Raw genomic sequence first — 18,939 nt, forward strand, 5'->3', positions numbered from 1 at the left:
ATAAACTAATTTACCACACAAAGCTTCCCAACCAGCCGCTAGGATGCTAGTGGCCTAGTATTGACCCCTATCAAACATTTACCAATGCTACCATACAACTATCCATCTACTTTACTCTTGCTTAAACAACTTGAAATGAAATTTGCTTCAACAACTTGAAAGGAAATCTAACTATGTGGAAGTAGAAAACATGCAATAACACCCAATGTTCTTAATCAACATGCAAATCGCAACAATGAAGAAGAGAGCAATTTTGGTATTATCTTCGCAACAATTTCTCCAACACTTTACAAATGGGAGCAAATGGCCTTTTATAGGGGCCAAAAATACAATGGACGGTGGAGATCAAAACAAGATCATCGATCCAAATTGGATCCTCAAAACCCTAATTAGGGCTGCCACCCCATCGGCCAATGAGAAGACGCCACCTCATCAATGGACCAATGAAAAAAGTGCAAAAAGTGGCAACCAATGAGAAGGCACCAAAATGGTGGCCAATCAGAAATAGACACTTGTCCTATTCTAGAAGAAAGAGAAATTTGCCACTTGGGCTTACATCAAATGATCTTCTAATATAACTCTTCCATTTTCTTTCATCTTCTTAGCTAAGGCAATGAACTTAGCTAGCCCTTCATTAACTTCTTCCATAGGAGGACAAGGTGTGTGCTTCGCCCTAAGTTCTGCTAACTTCACCATGCCGCTTGCTGCTTGTAGCATCTTTTCATGATCCTTCTCATATTCTTTCGCAAATCCAATAAAAGCATTTAGGAAGGAAAGGGTGTTCAGATGTTTCTTCGATTGCTTGTCCACCAATGTTGGCCAACACTCTCTTCCCTTTACCAAAAATGATGGATTTACTGTTTAGATCAAATCTGGATGCACATTCCATAATCAATTTTGGACACGGCAATGTGGGAGGAAAGTTGTTGCATGTACAATTCCACTTTTGTATATCCTCTTTGCCAAGGGGGATTGTCCTTCCTTCAATCTTTCCTTCATCTGTATCATGTCCACTGTACCGATATTGGTGTCGGTTATTCTCTTCATTTTTGAGAAGAAGGGTGTTTTGGGCATCATATCCTCTCTGTCTTTCTTAGTGTTTGTCCGCTTGGGATTCTTACTTGCACTAACATCCTCCATACTCGTCACCCTATTACGGAATGGTAAAGTGGTGGACCAGAAGGCAAGTAGAACCAAGGGAAGCAATCCTTAGAGTAGAACAAAAGAAGGATGTCAACTTAAGGATCCCTTGCAACTCTAGATGACGAAAATTCACCTTAACCAATAATCTTATAGTGACTTTTCGGAATTAAGACTAGACCTTAAGAACTTCAAACCCACTTGCAAATCAGAAATTTATCATGCAATTCACCTCCAAATAAAATTACCCAGCCTAGGGCAAAAATCGCAGCCTCTTGCAAAAATCAGAATTTTATCTTCCATAAATTTCAGCTCTCACAAATTTTGCCCTCCGCAAAATTCGGCTCTCACAAATTTCGGCCTCCACAAATTTCGTCCTCCACAAAATTCGCGAAGCAAGAAGAGTGCAGATCTGCTCTTGCAAAATCGCCAACACCTTGAAAAGGAGAAGTGAGAAGTGAGGAAGAAATGGGAGAGAGGCCTCCTCTTATACCCAACTTTCTTACTCCCCCCAAGCTAGCCGACTTGGACCTTGAGAGCAAGAAAAACAATAATTAATGCAAAATTATGGCCCACAATTAAATACTTAGCTAAATATTAATTTTGTCAAAATGAATACTGCCTTTTAAAATTGCCAATTAGTTCTAAATTGCAAAAAGGAAATTAAATGGTGCCTTGGAGATGTTAAATATTTCCATTTAATGAGGATTTAGTAATTAATACGTCATTAAAATTGGATTTAGGCTAACCAAAAGCCATTTTCAATATTAAATTACCAATTTCATTAAAGGCAAAAAGTTTTCAAGGCAATTTTAATCTATTAAAGCCAATTTTTTGCAATTTTTACCCAAATCGATTTTGCTATGCCAAAATTTTTGGACAAAAATAAAATAAAATTTCTTCTAGAGCCAAAAATCGATTTTTGCAATTTTATTTCACCATCACAAGAATTAATCTTTTTCACCAAAAATAATCAAGATTTTCCAAAAGACCAAATTTAACAAAATTTTCATTTTTGAAAATTATCCAAATTTACACAATTATATCCAAATTTTCAAAAGAAAATGTCTAAGTACAAAATTTACAATTTTAGCCTGCCAAGTGTTGCTCTTTAAAATTTGTTCGGCCTAAGGATGAAATTGGTGGCTCTGGAAAATCAAGCAAAGCCAGGTGAAAATAAGCTAAGCCTCTCCAATTGGCCTGGAAGTGTCCAAGGGTCAAAATTCTCAAAATTTAAAAATTTTGGACAACCCAAAAATTTGCCGAGTCGATCAAAAAAAAAAGGGGTCCCCAAAGAATTTGGGGCAATGGTGTGAGAACCTCACAACAAGATTCTATCTCAACAGAGACTCCCTCTCAACGAGGACAACTTTGACAATCACAATAAGATAGCTGATGTAACCTCCCTCTAAAGTTGAACATCTCCCTCTGAATATGTATCATCAGGGCAACATCCTCATCTCATTGCTTCTTGTTGCACCCTACGACCAAGAGAGATATTAATAACTCATAAAGTCGAATATAATAGAGATCAATGTTAAAAGTATACACTATTCCCAGCGATGTAACAAGAATTCATGATCAATAATCATGGAATACATATCTCTTTGTAATGAGATCTAAGAAAGGAAACTATTGCCTTATATTTGCAACACATAGACTCAAAACATATTTTTAGAAAGCTATTTCATACTGCCAGAAATAGACAGTTTCGTCCCATCCAATGCTTGCCAGTAGGGCGATGTCTATTCCGGCATCAAAATGGTAATTTTTAATTAAATTTAAATTTATAAAACAGTTTTAAAATGATTTTTAATTTAATTTTTAAAAGCAGTAAAATGCCATTTTGATGCCGGCATAGACATTGGCTGCCAGTAGACCTTCCATAGGAACACTCATATCCATTCCTACAACAAACTCAAAGCGATCTAGAAGAGCATCCTCCGGAGCTTTATCAATTTATTAATAGACCCATTCACCAACATAAAATGTTGTATTTGTTCCAAAGAAAGAATCTCGTGATTGTGAGATGAAATTATGATTGGGTTCTCTCACTAACCAAATTATCATAATGCAATCTCCATTGCCACTGGCCGAAATGACTAGATTTTCATTGGACGTCTTGGACAAGGTACAATAATATAGCCCATCTGCTATTGGTAATGAACACTAGAGCATCACCCCCTTCGATTGTATTTATTTTCAGAAGTTTTTGCAGAAACTGTAAATTTTATAAGGACCCTCGATCAAAATTCACGAGTCATAGCATGAATATCTTCAAAATGAATCACTTGCTGTATTCAGTCTTATTAAAGCAACACTATGCAAGGCTGCATTTTTGTGAAATTAATGAGCTAAGCTTGAACGCAGTCGTGGAATTCTGTAGCAGTAAACAAGTGGCAGCCACCCTCTATTAAGATCCCTCAACAAATAAAACACATCATTCAGCACCTCAATCCCATCCAAATCCAGCGTGGCATCCACGTATGATGTGCCCCAGGCAGACAAACTTCTGCTCTATGAATTAACAGTCCCAATTGTCCTTCCCCTGACCCAATCCCAATCCTCAGAAAATCATAATCCAAGCCAAAATAGTCCCTATTTTTTCCCTTGATGATCATGCCCATGCTTATGTTAATGTATAGGAGTGGGATAATTGAGCCAGATTTATCAGCAGTTTGGAAAGTGATATTCTGGAGATTTACGAGGATGACTTGCATATGTAACTGAGAGGACCAAAAGAAATAGATGGCCACACAAACAAAGATGGCTGCGAAGATGAAGAGTGCGCCATAGCCAAAAAGGTGGCAGCAGTGCCCTACGGCAGGGTCATATGGGGCCGAGGGCAGAACCACACAATATGTAGAGTCCGTTGGGTATCCATAGGCATAAGCTACTACAGTTGGGGCCATGGCAGTGACAGGTCTTCCTTTCTGCGTATTTGGGAAGGCCATCTTCATTTCCCCTTTTTCTCCCAGATGAATCAATAGTTGAAATCACGGAGGACACCACACAAGCATCAAACATTATGAATGGAATGAAGTGGCACACAAAGTATATATCAATAAAACCATAATGAATCACTGACAACCAAGAAAAGGCACCACATCACAATAACCTGTATGTACAAAGGAAAACAAGAAATAAACTCTTGATGCATTTTAGTCAAAAATTGAAGTCGCACGATGACGTGAAGTCAACGAGCAGCTGGAAACACAGTACCAATAAAAGAGAAGTCATTGAAAAAAACTGAAGTTGCACGATAATGTGAAGGCATGGAGCCAAGGAATATAACATGATGCCAATAATACTCAGAAAAATAATCTCAAACATACGAGTGCTTGTGACAGGCCATAGACAAATATTAGAAGAGAAAATGATGCACGCGGCAGTAACTAGATAATCAGATCTCTCTTGCAGCTACTTACATATTGAGAACAAAGATACTCAATGCTATCTATAATAGAATAACTAAAACAAGAGAAACTCCCTTGTGAGCTGTTATCTAACTAGGCCTTGATACAATGTCAAAGTTTTGCCAAGAAATTATAAAGAAGAACAAAACAGAAACAACACAAGACATTTATCCTGGGAAAAACCTTCCACTTGAATGGAAAAACCAAGCCACACCAGGAAAATATCTCTTTTATTGATAATAAAATGATTTTGTACAATGCTTTCACTTGATTTTTGATATGACAATACACTAAGCAATCACATATATAAATTGGAATGAGACTCTTCATGTTACACCCGAAGGTCTCTTCAATTTCCATAAAAGACTCTTCATATTTCCAAACGCATGCCTCTTCACATGTCTTTACATATAATAAATCATCTTGAATATTATCATTAATGTCTTCTCCAGCTGTTGACACAATATAGAGGTATTTTCCCAATAGCAAAAGAAGAGATAAAGACTCTATTGCAGCTACAGTCCTCAATAGCTGATACTAGCACTTGCAGCCATAGGAGGTGCAAGGGAAAAGCCAATAGGTCAATATTACCTAACTACTTAGATAATATTATAAACTTAAACATGTTTTGATAGTTTTTTTTTGTGGGCTCACCACCTATTAGCTCGTGTTGTGTGCATGATATTTATAGTTCAGGTATTACAATCCACCAGTATAATTTAATTAATTTGCAGAATTAGTAGTGTAGTTTAACTGCTATATAATGAGATTGTTATACTGTATTGCAATCATTGTAGTTGTCAGCTCACCTAGAGTTACAATTTGTTGTAGTACTATATTCGTCAATTCTATTATAATGCCTTTCTGAATTGTCTTTGAAGCTATCAAATTGTTATTTTTTCTTGGAAGGGTAGCTTTTTGTAAGTGCATCCGGTCAGAGATATCAATCTTGTATCAAATTGTTGATTCCCTCCTTTGTCCAAATGTTGCAATGTTGAAGACCTGTTGTCGCGGGGGTACGCGTAGGTCTTGATTGTTCATATTTTTTATTGCCTTCTCCGTCAAAGGGAGAGCCAAAGGGTTCATAAGTAGTTTCTGGTATTGGATTATAAATATACTGTTTCCAGCATAATTATTTGTGTAAACTGAGAGAGAAAAATGTGAGATAGTTTTGTTTAAATATTGAATGGCTAGAGTAAGCGTGATGCATTTCTAAGCATGTATAACAATAGGTTGCAATAATAAATGTCATGTAAAAAAAATTGATAACAACAGTTGTTAAATGTGTATTCAATGTTAAAAAAAAGTGAATATCATTACTCGTTCTACTTTAGAAAAGGATAAGTTGTACTAATGAAGAAGATGTACAATTCAAAAAACATAACTGTATCAAACAGTTAGTTAACAACTATCAGTATGAATTTAGTTGTTGAGGGTAATTGAATCCTATCAATTATGAGAAAAGAAAGATAGTGAGAAGAAAGGATAAGCTAGGCAATAAATTTGTAAAAAAAATATATATATATATTTCAAATTTTGAAAAGAACGTAACTGGACAGGTAACCAACCTATATTGAAGGAACAAAAAATGAGCATTGCAATTACTGGAAAGATTACAAAATATCACTTAAGGAATTGTGTTGGAAACTAGAAATTTAAAATCTGGAGCATATTAATAGCTGTAATTTGTTTTTAAAAGTTGAGAATCAAAGAGAAATTGTGAACATGGAAACTAAAAATGGGTTGATTATGAACCTCCAGGGACGTGTGCAAATTTAGGATATGCACAGGGCAGTACAAAGCAATTAAATGAGTATATGTGCAGGTTGAGAAGATGGAATCTAAAATCAAGGAGTACAATGGAAACTAAAAATTTTGAAATCAAGTAAAATGCATGCATATATGATATGGTCATTTGATTGCTTTGTACGGACAGAAACATTGAAATACTGGCAGTGTTTGCTTATGGTAAATGCTTTTCAATTATGGAGGGGAAGAGCATTATGTGCAAGTTAAGAAGATTGAAACTAAAATTGAGGAGCAAAATGGAAACTAAAAATTTTGACATCAAGTAAAACTCATGTATTTTGGTCATTTAATTGCTTTGTATCAACAGCAACGCTGAAATACTGGCAGTGTTTGCTTTTAATATATGTTTTTCAATTATAAGAATTTGCTTGTAAAGTGCTTCTGTACATTAGCAGTGGGCAGCAAACATGTTATGAACAAGACATTTCTTTGGTTCCTGCCTAATAAACAACTGTTTGTATGTTATAGGTGGAGAGTTTTGAGGAATCCAGTGATTCTTGAGTCCAACACAAGTTTATGAGCCCAACTATAATAGGTGGTAATTTATTTACGTTTAAATGTCTATTTTTTAGTGCTCAAAATGAACTGTTTATGCTGGGCAGGTAATTAGCTGAAGCACATTATTTTGGTTGATTTCCAATCTTGGGCTTCTGGTGGTGCATGCTCTGTTCTGTCATGTTCTTTGGACTGAGTTTCACGGGGTGTTTTTTTGAGCAATGATTTGTTTGTTTGTTTTTTTGGTTGAAGTGGGTTTTCTTGGAGTATATTTTGGAATCTTGCTTTGGTTTTTCATGGAGGGTTGGTATTTTTAGTTTTTGTATATTAGAGAGGGTTGGTATTTGTAGCTTTTTTCCAATGGAGACTGAAATAATTGAGTTCTGACATATTGGGTGTGCTCTGTTCAGGGATGACTACCATCACAAGTAGACTATTGATGTATGCAAACGGTTGAATTTATTAGTTTAAGTATTGTTTGATGTCACTGAATGGTTGAACTTGAAATCAGTTGCCATGTTTCATGTCTATTCGTTAGTGAGAACTACTGAAATTGAAGTGTCTGGATAAAAACAGAAAACTATAATGCACCACTCCAAAACCTAAATTGGACTTGGAACTGCGTATTTTAATTAAATGTGACTACAACAACAAAATTAAATCGAAATCTACAAATGGCTTTAAACAGATAATCTTGCAGGATGTAATAACTCCAAACAAATATGAATTATTTGACAAGAGAAAAAAATATTTTAGAAAACTTACAAGAATAACCAACTGAAGCTTATATTCCATCCAACTCAAATATTTGAACTGATTTCAGAAGTTCCAACTTAAGGCGCACACAACAACAATACTCAAGCCCTTCCCCTTTATGTTCTCTTTCGTAGAAGATTATATTATAAGTTCAAATGCCTGATAAATAACATAAATCTAAGCCTTGCAAGAATGAAGGAAGACTGGATATATGTATACAGCAATCAAAGACTGCAAAGAAAATGTACATATATCCTTATAAAAACCATTGCAATAATAATATAAACATTGTTTGTAAATAAGGTAGGTGACTAGTTTTGAGGGGGTCTTTGAACCCTGTACAAGCCAAAAAAAAGTCACAAAGTTTTGAAAGGACATTCAAACCCTGTAAAAGCATGTATGTATATGTCAGTGGCTATGGAGAACTACATGCCATCAGAAAAGCCTGCAGAATGCAGATTCAAGTTCATGTGCCTTTCCCATGTTGTAGTATTGGTCGTATGCTAACTCCTAGAGTGTCTCTATTTGTTGACATATCATGTGGACTTTTTGCGATGCATCTTGCATGTTTGCAATTTCAATGATTTGTGCACCAATCTCGCCACAGGTTGTTCGAAGGTTGTTTGAGAATGCTAGAATATTGCTTACTTTATGCTCCCCTCCAATTCACATAAGTTGACATTTGAGTAGGTGTTGGGGGCGACCAGTCAGAGTCGTCAATTGAAATGTTTAAATTTCTTTGGCAGGACAATTGTTTTTCATAACCTGAAAAGAAAATATAGTTCAGAAATTAACAATAACCCCTTAGAGAGTTTAAAAGCATAATGGTCACATGAGCTTGATGATGTACTCAAATTGTCAATGAATTTTATATTTAGGCAAATTCACCAAAATTAACCTCTTGGACACATGCTCTAATCTTATTGGGACTGTGGACAACCAGGGGAGTTTGGCATAATAGAAATGACTCAGGCACAACTTTATGATGATCTAATCTTGCTGAAATCAAGGGAGTTCAGCATAATAGAAATGACTCGCACACAAATTTATGATGATCTAATCTTGACGATGCATTCAGTCTCTTCGTGATAGTATGATCAGGTAATTGAGCACTATAGAAATCCCTGACATGCATTATCAAAAGAAAATGGCAACCTACACTTTCTTTGAGTATTTAAAACATTGTATAGTGTTGTAATTGTTAATTAAGAAAATATGGCATTATAGAAACCTCTTTGACGTGTAAGCCTAATTAGCTAGGTTGCATGGGTACACTTACCCACACCCCTTGTACGCATACCCACATACCCAAGTACCAAGTACACATACCCCAAGTACCAGATACTCAGTGGAGACCATCATAGCTAAGAACCTTGATTAAGATTTCTGATTTTTGTTTGTGTATCGGCTTGTTCTTTATCAAGCTTAATTCAATGCATAATCAATTTGAAACTTTGAAACAATGCTAATTAACAGTAAAGTTTATCACTGTTCAAGTCAGCAGTTTATCATTTGCAATATGGCATTGTTATATGATTTATGATCTTCTTGTTCATTTGTAAAGTCTTCCTTCTCTGGTATGCATCTAAACATTTATCATATTTTGTTATTACAAGCATATTGCAAATCTAAAACTGAAAACAATACACTACATTCGCAAACTCCAATACTGTTCTTGTTTGAAAAAACCATTGTCACGGATTATAATTTCAGATTTTCTAAAAATATTATATTATATTTTTAAAAAAGCTTGACGTACTCAAGTACCCTTGTCCCTTGTTTTGAAAAATAGTCGTACCCATACCCGTACCCTAAGTACCCAATTACCCCCATTCCCATGTAAACTTGTTATTATGCGGTAAGCTTCATGGGGCATTCACACAGTGGATGAGTATTGCAATTAGATGAAGAGTAAGTTGACCTTTGGATGTTTAAAAAGTTATTTTACCCTAGCAAAAAACAACAGAGAAGAAGGATACTGTGGGAAACAACCTTGGAGAAGTTGTTGCTGCATTGAGGAATGTTGATATCAACCATGCTGATGGTCTGAACTTCAGAGTTCAAAACTACTTGCTACTAACCTATGGTGGTGGGGATCATTCACCTTCTAAACAGTAATCTTTTGAATTATAGAGAGCTCATCACACGAGCCAAAATGGAAAGGGAAAAGGCAAAGAATGAATAAGTACGTGATTAAATTTGACTACAGATCTAAGCATATGTAGAAAATTGGGGTGATCTGTTTGCAAAATGCATGAAAAAGAAAAGACTCTGCAACTGCAATGGTTGCAGAATATGAAGAAAATAATCTGTGAAAAATGTAAAAGCATAGACAATGCATATGAGCTGTCTTGAAAAATGTTTGAAAAAAATGCACTGCCATGGAATGCAAAGATGGCCAAAATGCACAAAATGGCTTTCTTGAGAAGAGCATGCAATTTTTAAGCTACACACCTGAAACAAGAGATATAGTCTAATGCAAAAAGGCTTGCAAAACTTTGAAACAAACGCAATTTTGACAGATTCAAATTCAATTTCTGCAACTTGTGTTTGCTCCCACAATCATTGCACTACATGACACTGAATTTCTTTGAGCCACTAAGCAAAGACGCATAACCCAGTTTTAAGATGCCTATTTTTGCAATCATCTCGGCCAAACAACACTTAAGTTATAATAAAGTTTGTAATTGGAAGTGAGCAAATGATTTCACATCGTGCTTTTAAAACTATTTTATGTATAAATAGTTATGTGTTGGAAAGAAATACGATCATCAAAAAAAATTCTGGATTCAATTGTGTTGGAAAAAAATCATCGATGTTTCAAATCACACTCCGTGATTCGTCATCAGGTTGAGCAAAAGAGAGAATAAGGAATTATGCTTTTAAAACTAAGCAAAGATGCATAACCCACTTTTAAGCTGCCCTTTTTAGTAATCATCTCAGCCAAACAACACTTTGAGTTCTAATAAAGTTTGTAATTGGGAGTGTGCAAATGATTCCACATTGTGCCTTTAAAACTATTTTATGTATAAATTAATTAGATAGTTATGCGTTGGAAGAAATACAATCATTAAAAAAAATATGGATTTGATTGTGTTGAAAAATAATTCATCGACGTTATGAATCACACTCCGTGATTCATAATTCCTAGTACTCTCTTATGCTCATCCTGATGATGAATCACAAAGTGTGATTCGAAACATCAATGAAAACAATTTCAACACAAACGAATCCAGAAAACAATTCAATGATTATAATGGATTGTGGAAATCTCTTCTCTTTGATTAGAAGAAATACAATAAAAAGCAATAGGACATATGAATCTTCCTAGCCTAGTAGGCGGGGTGAGAGGAGAGATTTTGAGTGCAGGTAGTACAGTGGATAGAACTTTAGAGGAATGATGTTCCCAAAGAGGATAAATCCCTTCTCTTTAGATATGTGTATTATTGGAAGTCCAATAATACTCTTAAATTAATTAATAGAGAAATTTGGCTATTGGACAATCGAAAAACACATATGGCCAGAAACAAAGCAGTGAAGGGCAGATTGGCATTACCAGAAAAACATGGAGGTTGTTTGAAATATCCCAAATGGATATTTGCTCTGCTGCTGCTATTTGTTTAATTATATAAATCATATTTTCCTGTAGACTTTTCTTTGATCTTATAGAGCTAGACAGAAGTTGCAGAAGAAGGTTGTTTCTTTTTGTATTTTTCAAAATATAGGTATTACAATGAATAAATAACAGTAACTGATAAAATATAAGTGATAGAAATCATATGCAGCAATACATACTATTCTGGAAATGATTCTAAAATTGTACCAACAGAGTCTGATTTATTTCAGAATAGTACCAATACAGATGTACTTCTAACAAGATTGACGCCAGCTGAAGATGGGAACCAACTACAGCCAAACAAGTTCAAATGATAGAGCTCAAGCTGCTGCAATAAAACAACTCCAATCTGCTGCAAATAAACACTCCAGAATTCCACCTGCGAGTTGCTATAAGGAAAAGCCAGGCTGAACCAAAGTGGCTGCCTTCCCTATAAATCCATTGCCTGCAAAGTGTAACTACAATACTAGAAATAGATCCTTTGCCATGATAAAAATGTATGCATAAAAACCTTCGAATCTGATCTTGTTGAGGGCTATGTCCCAACAAATCTGCTCTCAACACTAGGGTTTGCGTCTTAGGTGAGGAATGCTCTTCCAGATCAATGGCATCCAAAATAGGTTGACAAATGATAAAGATACTCATCTTTAGGTTGTCTTCTCCTTATATCCCCTCTCCAAGGCAATTCGAACCCTAAAAGAACCCTAAAGTGGATTTCATTTGAACTTTATAATATAACATTATTTTCCAAATAAAGGTGTCCAAATAGAAGGAAATCATTACTGTATTAATAACAAATAGCTCCAAGCATCAAATAAGTCTCGGGAAGTAATAATCAAATACTAGAGACTGAGCTCTTTCCAACGAGCTATCACACATAGGCAAATCGATCCAAATGGAACCAAAAACTCCTTATTACTCCAAAATGGCTAAACACTTAGCCTTATTTAAATTATTAAAATGCTAACTTAGGAGAATATATAACTATATTAAAATATTTTCCAAGTAGCCAAAGAACAACCCAAACACCTCTAAAACATGAAACTGAGTTTGTCACCTACCTGTGACTGATGTCGGACAACCTGGGCCAATTGGCAGTCACACCCTCAAATCTAGGGATACTCCTAAAAAATAGGGAACACACCCAAATCTTCTGAAATTGAGACCAGGGGGTGATCTCATAGAACCTCAACTCTGGAAAAGTCACCACCTCCTAAAAGGTAGGAATCTCCTCCTACAATCAAAGAACTGCCTCCTAAAATCAAAGAACTGCTCTCAACTAATCTACTATTGCCTATAATACCAAATCCGGACGCTGAAAACCTTGACTGAGTCCCTGATCACCACTGCCAGCCAACAAGACTCCATAATAGGCTAACTCTCATGTCACTGTTAGATACAGCTAAAGAGGGGACATGACAAATCCTCCCCTCTCGGAGATGCTTGCCCACAAGCAACTACAAAGCTGGATGCTGTAAAATAGTCTCACCCTCCCAAGTGGCGTCCTCTATAGGGAGACCTCTCTAGCACATTAGATACTCTCGAATCACCTTGCTTCTCAGCTGGCGTTCCCTCTCTTCCAAGATCTGGAGATGGTATAATATGTTGTCCCAGTGCCTTTTTCAAACACGACACGTGGAACACATTATGAATCCTACTACCAAACGGTAACTCAATCTCATACACAACCTCTCCAATACACCTGATAATCCTGCATGGTCCATAAAAACAAGGTTTGAGCTTCTCAGCTCCACCCCTTTTAAGGGTGCTCTGTCAGTAAGGCTGCAGTCGTAGGTACACCATATTCCCCACCTCAAATATCCTCTCAATCCTTTGTCGATCAGCATAGACCTTCTGCTGATTTTGTGCCTGCTAAAGATTCTCTCTAGGAAATCTCATGATGCCTTGGTTCTCCTATACCCAATCCGGTGCCAAAAGAACCCTGTTGTCACTAATCACCAGATCAACAAAAGATAGAGCATCATAACCGTAGAGGGCTCTAAATGGAGTCATAGCAATCAACATATGATACGTAGTATTATAACAATACTCACCCAAGTGCAACCAATGCACCCATGTCCTCTGTTGCGCTACTCTGATATAAACATCAAGATCTTCAAAGTGTAGCATCTCACCATGAATCCATTGGAGGAATGTATTATACATGTCGATTCCTGGATTCCAAACCAATTTCAAAAAAAATGCAACATATTCATATTGCACCTGTCTGAATAGATGTGCAAACCCATATTGCCAATGCCTCTCCGTGAGGTCCCTACTAACAATCCTTGAACCTAATGCAATCCGGGGAAACTGACAAAATAACATGCTCAACCACAGCAAGCAACCCTCCATATCTCTCAAACATACAACCAGTTGTTCCATTCTGACAAAAATGCACAAACACTCCAAACCATTAAGCAATATATGGAAGTTCGTGTAAAGTGATGTATCTCGCGAATCAATACCTGGATCCCATAACAAAACACATGTCGTACTGTATGATGTAGAAGAACTTCATATTATCACCATCACTATCAAGTAACCCTATGTGTATGTAGGAAACCATAACAATGGGTGAGTAATATCTTGCATGCTCGAAAACTATCAACAATGGCCACCCTATCTTACTATCATAACTCTAACCAGCAACACAAGTGATATCAAACATACTATCAAACCAATTCCAATCAACAACAAACACTCCCCACTCCATCGCTAACCTATAGGGGCACCTCCCAACACTCCCATACTATTGAAAACCTAATGTAGACAGTGAAAAACTCGGATGAGTCATCAGAACCCCACTAGGATAGTCACTAATCCTCAATGGATTGAAGAGTACAAAGTCACCAATCAGCAAGGTTATTTTTGCCCCGTCAAGGAAACCATGAGGCTACCTCTTGAAAAAAGTATATGTGTCATCCATGCCCGTAAGGGACAACTCTTGAGTGGTCAGCCCACCAAATGTATGCTCAACTTCACAATCATACTCCAAGATTAAGCTCCTCATATCATTTGTGTCATCAAGATCAAGAGCCTCCTCATCATCCAATTCAAAGAGTGGGTTATCTAAAATCAAATCAGCACTCATCTCGGAAAAGGGGTTATCAGCAATGACTGAATGTATGTCATCAACTTCTTCAAGACTATAGGCAGCAAACTCATGAGAATGGGAAGTAAAATTACTGCTATCCAAACTCAAAAATTTGGAATCTTCCTCTATACCTTCTTTGGAATCATCTTGCCTATCCTTAGTATTAATGGAACTACTGGTGTCACTAGATAGTGTATCATCAAGTGGTTCCTCTTCCTCGTTCACCTCATGAATATGTTGTCTATCTGAACGGGCTATTGCAAGAGGCAAGTTATCTGATTGAGCTGAAGTAGAATGTAGTAAACTCAACTCCACACAATGTTCCTCCCACTGATTTTCTGATTTTGTGAGTAAAGCATGGATTAAACTCAACTCCCTACTCAATTCTTCAATCTGATTTTCTGCCATGAAGAGAGCCACTTGAGAATTTTCCAAAGTTTCTCTAACCTTTAAAAGTTTTGAAATAAGTTGATCAATCTCCTCTTCTTTCCCCCTCAAAGCAATAGAGTAAATAACACCAAAGTCAAGAAGATGATCTCTATCTGAAAAGAGGTTTAAGTAATTATTCTTCATTGCCTCCATGGCTGTCTTAAGCACATGCAAATCAGAGATTGATGAAGTCTCTTCTTTACATTTATGTCTTCCCTCAGGTTGGAACTTCCAAATGTAGCTCTCTACTAACTTGTGGGAAATGTTAAAATGTGACAAGGCTGCAATGACCTTTTCTTCACCAACATTTAGTTGGCTCTCGAAAATAAGCTTGTGGACATTTGTAAATCCATAAGAAAAGGATGTGGACTGCCATTGAAGAGCAGGGCTCTCTTCAATATCCTCTTTTGATACCCCCTCAAGATCTTCATCTGGTAATTCCTCTTGCTGGTTATTGTTGGTTTGTGTTTCCTTTGTTAACTTATCTTCTCTACCAATACTTTCTTTTCTATCCTTTGATTCTTCTTTCCTTCCTTGCTGCTGATATGAACTTTTGGATACCAAATCATCCTCAACATCTGGTATACCCATAAATTGTGTGAATGCAAGCATGTCTTGTATCTCCTTAGGAAGAGAACGATACTGATGGTAGCTGCTCATTATTGCATCATTGAAAGCCTTAGCAAGAGGCCTCCTACATGTCTCTGTTGACGGAGATGAAACCTTAGAGCACCCATTTCTCATTCTAGCCATGGTATTGACCTGCAACTAACCCAACAGGCTAGCAGGAACTAGGTTCTGATACCACTGAAATATCCCAAATGGATATTTGCTCTGCTGCTGTTATTTGTTTCATTATATAAATTATATTTTCTTGTAGAGCTAGACAAAAGTTGTAGAAGAAGGTTGTTTCTTTTTATATTTTTCAAAATATAGGTATTACAATGAATAAATAATAGTAATTGATAAAATATAAGTGATAGAAATCATATGCAGCAATACATACTATTTTGGAAATGATTCTAAAATTGTACCAGCAAAGTCTGATTTATTTCAGAATAGTACCAATATAGATGTACTTCAAACAACGTTGACGCCAACTGAAGATGGGAACCAACTACAACCAAACAAGTTCAAATGACAGAGCCCAAGCTGCTACAATAAAACAACTCCAATCTGCTGCAAATAAACACTCCAGAATTCCTCCTGTGAGCTGCTATAAGAAAAAACCAGGCTGAACCAAAGTGGCCGCCTTCCCTATAAATCCACTGCCTGTAGAGTGCGACTACAATACTAAAAATTGATCCTCTGCCGTGATCAAACTTTATACATAAGAACCTTCAAATCTGATCTTGTTGAGGGCTACATCCCAACAAATTTGCTCTCAACACTAGGGTTTGTGTCCTAGGTGAGGAATGCTCTTCTAGAGCAATGGCGTCCAAAATAGCTTGACAAAATGATAAAGATACTCATCTTTAGGTTGCCTTCTCCTTATATCCCCTCTTCAAGGCAATTCGAACCCTAAAAGAACCCTAAAGTGGATTTCATTTGAACTTTATAATATAACATTATTTTCTCAATAAAGGCGTCCAAATAGAAGGAAATCATTACTTTATTAATGATAAATAGCTTCAAGCATCAAATAAGTCTCGGGAAGTGATAATCAAATACTAGAGACTGAGCTCTTTCCAACGAGCTATCACACATACGCAAATCGATCCAAATGGAACCATAAAACTCCTTATTACTCCAAAATGGCTAAACATTTAGCCTTATTTAAATTATTAAAATGCTAACTTAGGACAATATTTGAATATATTAAAATATTTCCCGAGTAGCCAAAGAACAACCCAAACACCTCTAAAACATGAAATTGAGTTTGTCACCTGCCTGTGATTGATGCCAGACAACCTGAGCCAACTGGCAGTCACACCCTCAAATCTAGGGATACTCCTAAAAAATAGAGAACACGCCCAAATCTTCTGAAATTGAGACCAGGGGGTGATCTCATAGGACCTCAACTCTGGAAACGTCACCACCTCCTAAAAAGTAAGAATCTTCTCCTACAATCAAGGAACTGCCTCCTAAAATCAAGGAACTGCTCTCAACTGATCTACTACTGCCTGTAATACCAAATCTGAATGCTGAAAACCTTGACTGGGTCCCTGATCACCACTGCCAGCCTATAAGACTCCATAATAGGCTAACTCTCATATCACTGCTAGATAGAGCTAAAGAGGGGACATGACATTGCTCTGCTCAATTTCTCCGCCTATATTAACAACACTCAGTGCCTTTAAGAAGGGAAGAATATTTGTCAGAAGCTACTTGAAAAAGATAATTATTGGGTATCAGGAAACTAATTATATTGGGTCTGTATTTCTTTAAATTTGAGGGGCCTGCAAGAATTAAGCCCCAGTATAAAAAATGAGTGCAGAATCAATGACATCCCAAGCTAAGTTGAAGGTGAAATTGCAAGAGCCTACGCTCATTACCAGAATAACATGGAGGTTGCTCTGCTCTGTTTATCCACCTCTTTTAACAGCAATGAATGCCCTAAAAGAGTGGAGAATATTTGCTAAAACTACTTGAAAAAGATAATAACTGGGTACTAGGAAACTAATTATATGGGTCTGCATTTCTTAATATTTGAATGCCTGCAAGAATTAAGCCCCATTATAAAACATTAGTGCAGAATCAGTGACAGACCAAACTAAGTTGAGGTGAAATTGCAGGAGCCTGCTCTCATTACACATGCAGAGTCCACAGCATATCATGTCTGTTATATATCAAATCTTGATCAGAATATAGCAGTGGCTCTATCAAACTGTTTATTGCTACGATGCAATAGAGGATAAGATTTGATAGTTAGCATCCTTGGGTTCTTCTTTGGCAGAGCATCTTTGGGTTCCTCCTGCAACTTTTGCTCATGCCAAGTAGAGAGATGCATAGGTACTTCCCCGACAGATTCTTTGACAAAAAACCAAAAACCTTAAGATAAAGATGAATATAGAAATTCAAAGGAGAGTCTATAGGAAAAGAATGAGGAGGAGCCGAAAGATGTGGCGGGAAAACAAGTCCTGGAAAGCGAAAGACAACAAATGCAGCGCGAGAATTATATGCATGTATATCTTGATCATTAAAAATAAAAGTAAAATTGGAATGTATGATCGTGGGTTTACTAGGAATCATAGTCAGTTGTTTTCCAATCAATTGGGTTGCCTCAATCCAAAGGCATGGCACAGAAAGCAACATTACAAGGATTAAGCAAGCTCATTGCATTACTCGTCATTGAGGCCAAAGGAAAAGAAGATATTTATTTCGAAGAGCATGTGATGACTTGCATCGATTCAAGGACAGCAACTGTGAGGATGGTAGAGTACGAGTTTGCAGCTATGATTTTGGTAAGAAGACAGTGACAGAACAATGTAAAATAGTTGTAAGAATTGTCACCGTGATTTGCATCGCGGCAAATCTAAGATGTGATAAAATAATCTAACACGTGCATTTTAGTAGATGAAGCAATGGAGCGGCTAAATATTTGAGTACAACAACGAAATAGGCAAAATCCCTAAAAAATTGCATACTGTGAATAAACCCTAGTCAACCATTGCAAATAGCAGCATAAAAAAGCATAGGCTACTGACATTGGCTTGACAATCCGATGAAAACTGCATACCTGTTGCTGCGTGAGCTTTCTTTGATCTCTGTTCTGTTGTGATCGGTAGCAAATCGTATGCAGTATTTATGCAACGTCGCTAAATCCACTCCCAAAATTGAAATATTGGATGCGCGTCATTAAAAACTTAATTTTCATAAATAATGATAAATCTACGTTATATAGTAATACATTGTATCATTCAATAATTTTAAATTTTATTATTATTATTATTATTATATTAAATTTTGTTAAGTTTTTTTTTTGGAAAAAGCTATAACATGAATTAAAGGAGTATTTTTTTTAAATATAAAAAATGAACTATATCTAAATTACTTATAGTTAGTTTTTTTGTTTTTTGTTTTTTTTGATGGTGGGTTCAGACCTGCGAGGCAACCTAGTTAGGCACGAAGCCTGCGAGCTACCAACCAGCAAAGGCCACCACATAGACTTTTTAGGGACCCGATACGGGCTCACTCGTGCCTAAACCTCTTCGGCTTAGAGCCAAGGACTAAGGGGCATC

At 36.5% G+C, this 18,939-nt stretch overlaps 1 protein-coding gene across 3 annotated transcripts in view; it reads right to left on the reverse strand.

Moving 5' to 3' along the window:
• Positions 1–18,581, reverse strand: part of LOC149555966 (uncharacterized) — a 63,003-nt gene extending 44,422 nt beyond the window's left edge. Inside the window, exons 1-2 of one of the 3 annotated variants that reach the window (XM_089830089.1) lie at positions 18,438–18,553; positions 7,626–7,775 (exon numbers count right to left, since the gene is read on the reverse strand). The gene's annotated coding sequence lies outside the window, so the exon portion shown is untranslated. Of the gene's footprint in view, positions 1–7,625; positions 7,776–18,437 lie in introns of all 3 variants that reach the window. The other 2 variants (XM_089830088.1, XM_089830087.1) reach the window with 2 other exon arrangements.
• Positions 18,582–18,939: the final 358 nt, after the last annotated feature.

The sequence above is a fragment of the Cupressus sempervirens genome, chromosome 5 (genome assembly GCF_028749045.1).
Source record: "Cupressus sempervirens isolate cs-2001-9-10 chromosome 5, ASM2874904v1, whole genome shotgun sequence".
NCBI classification, from domain to species: Eukaryota; Viridiplantae; Streptophyta; class Pinopsida; order Cupressales; family Cupressaceae; genus Cupressus; species Cupressus sempervirens.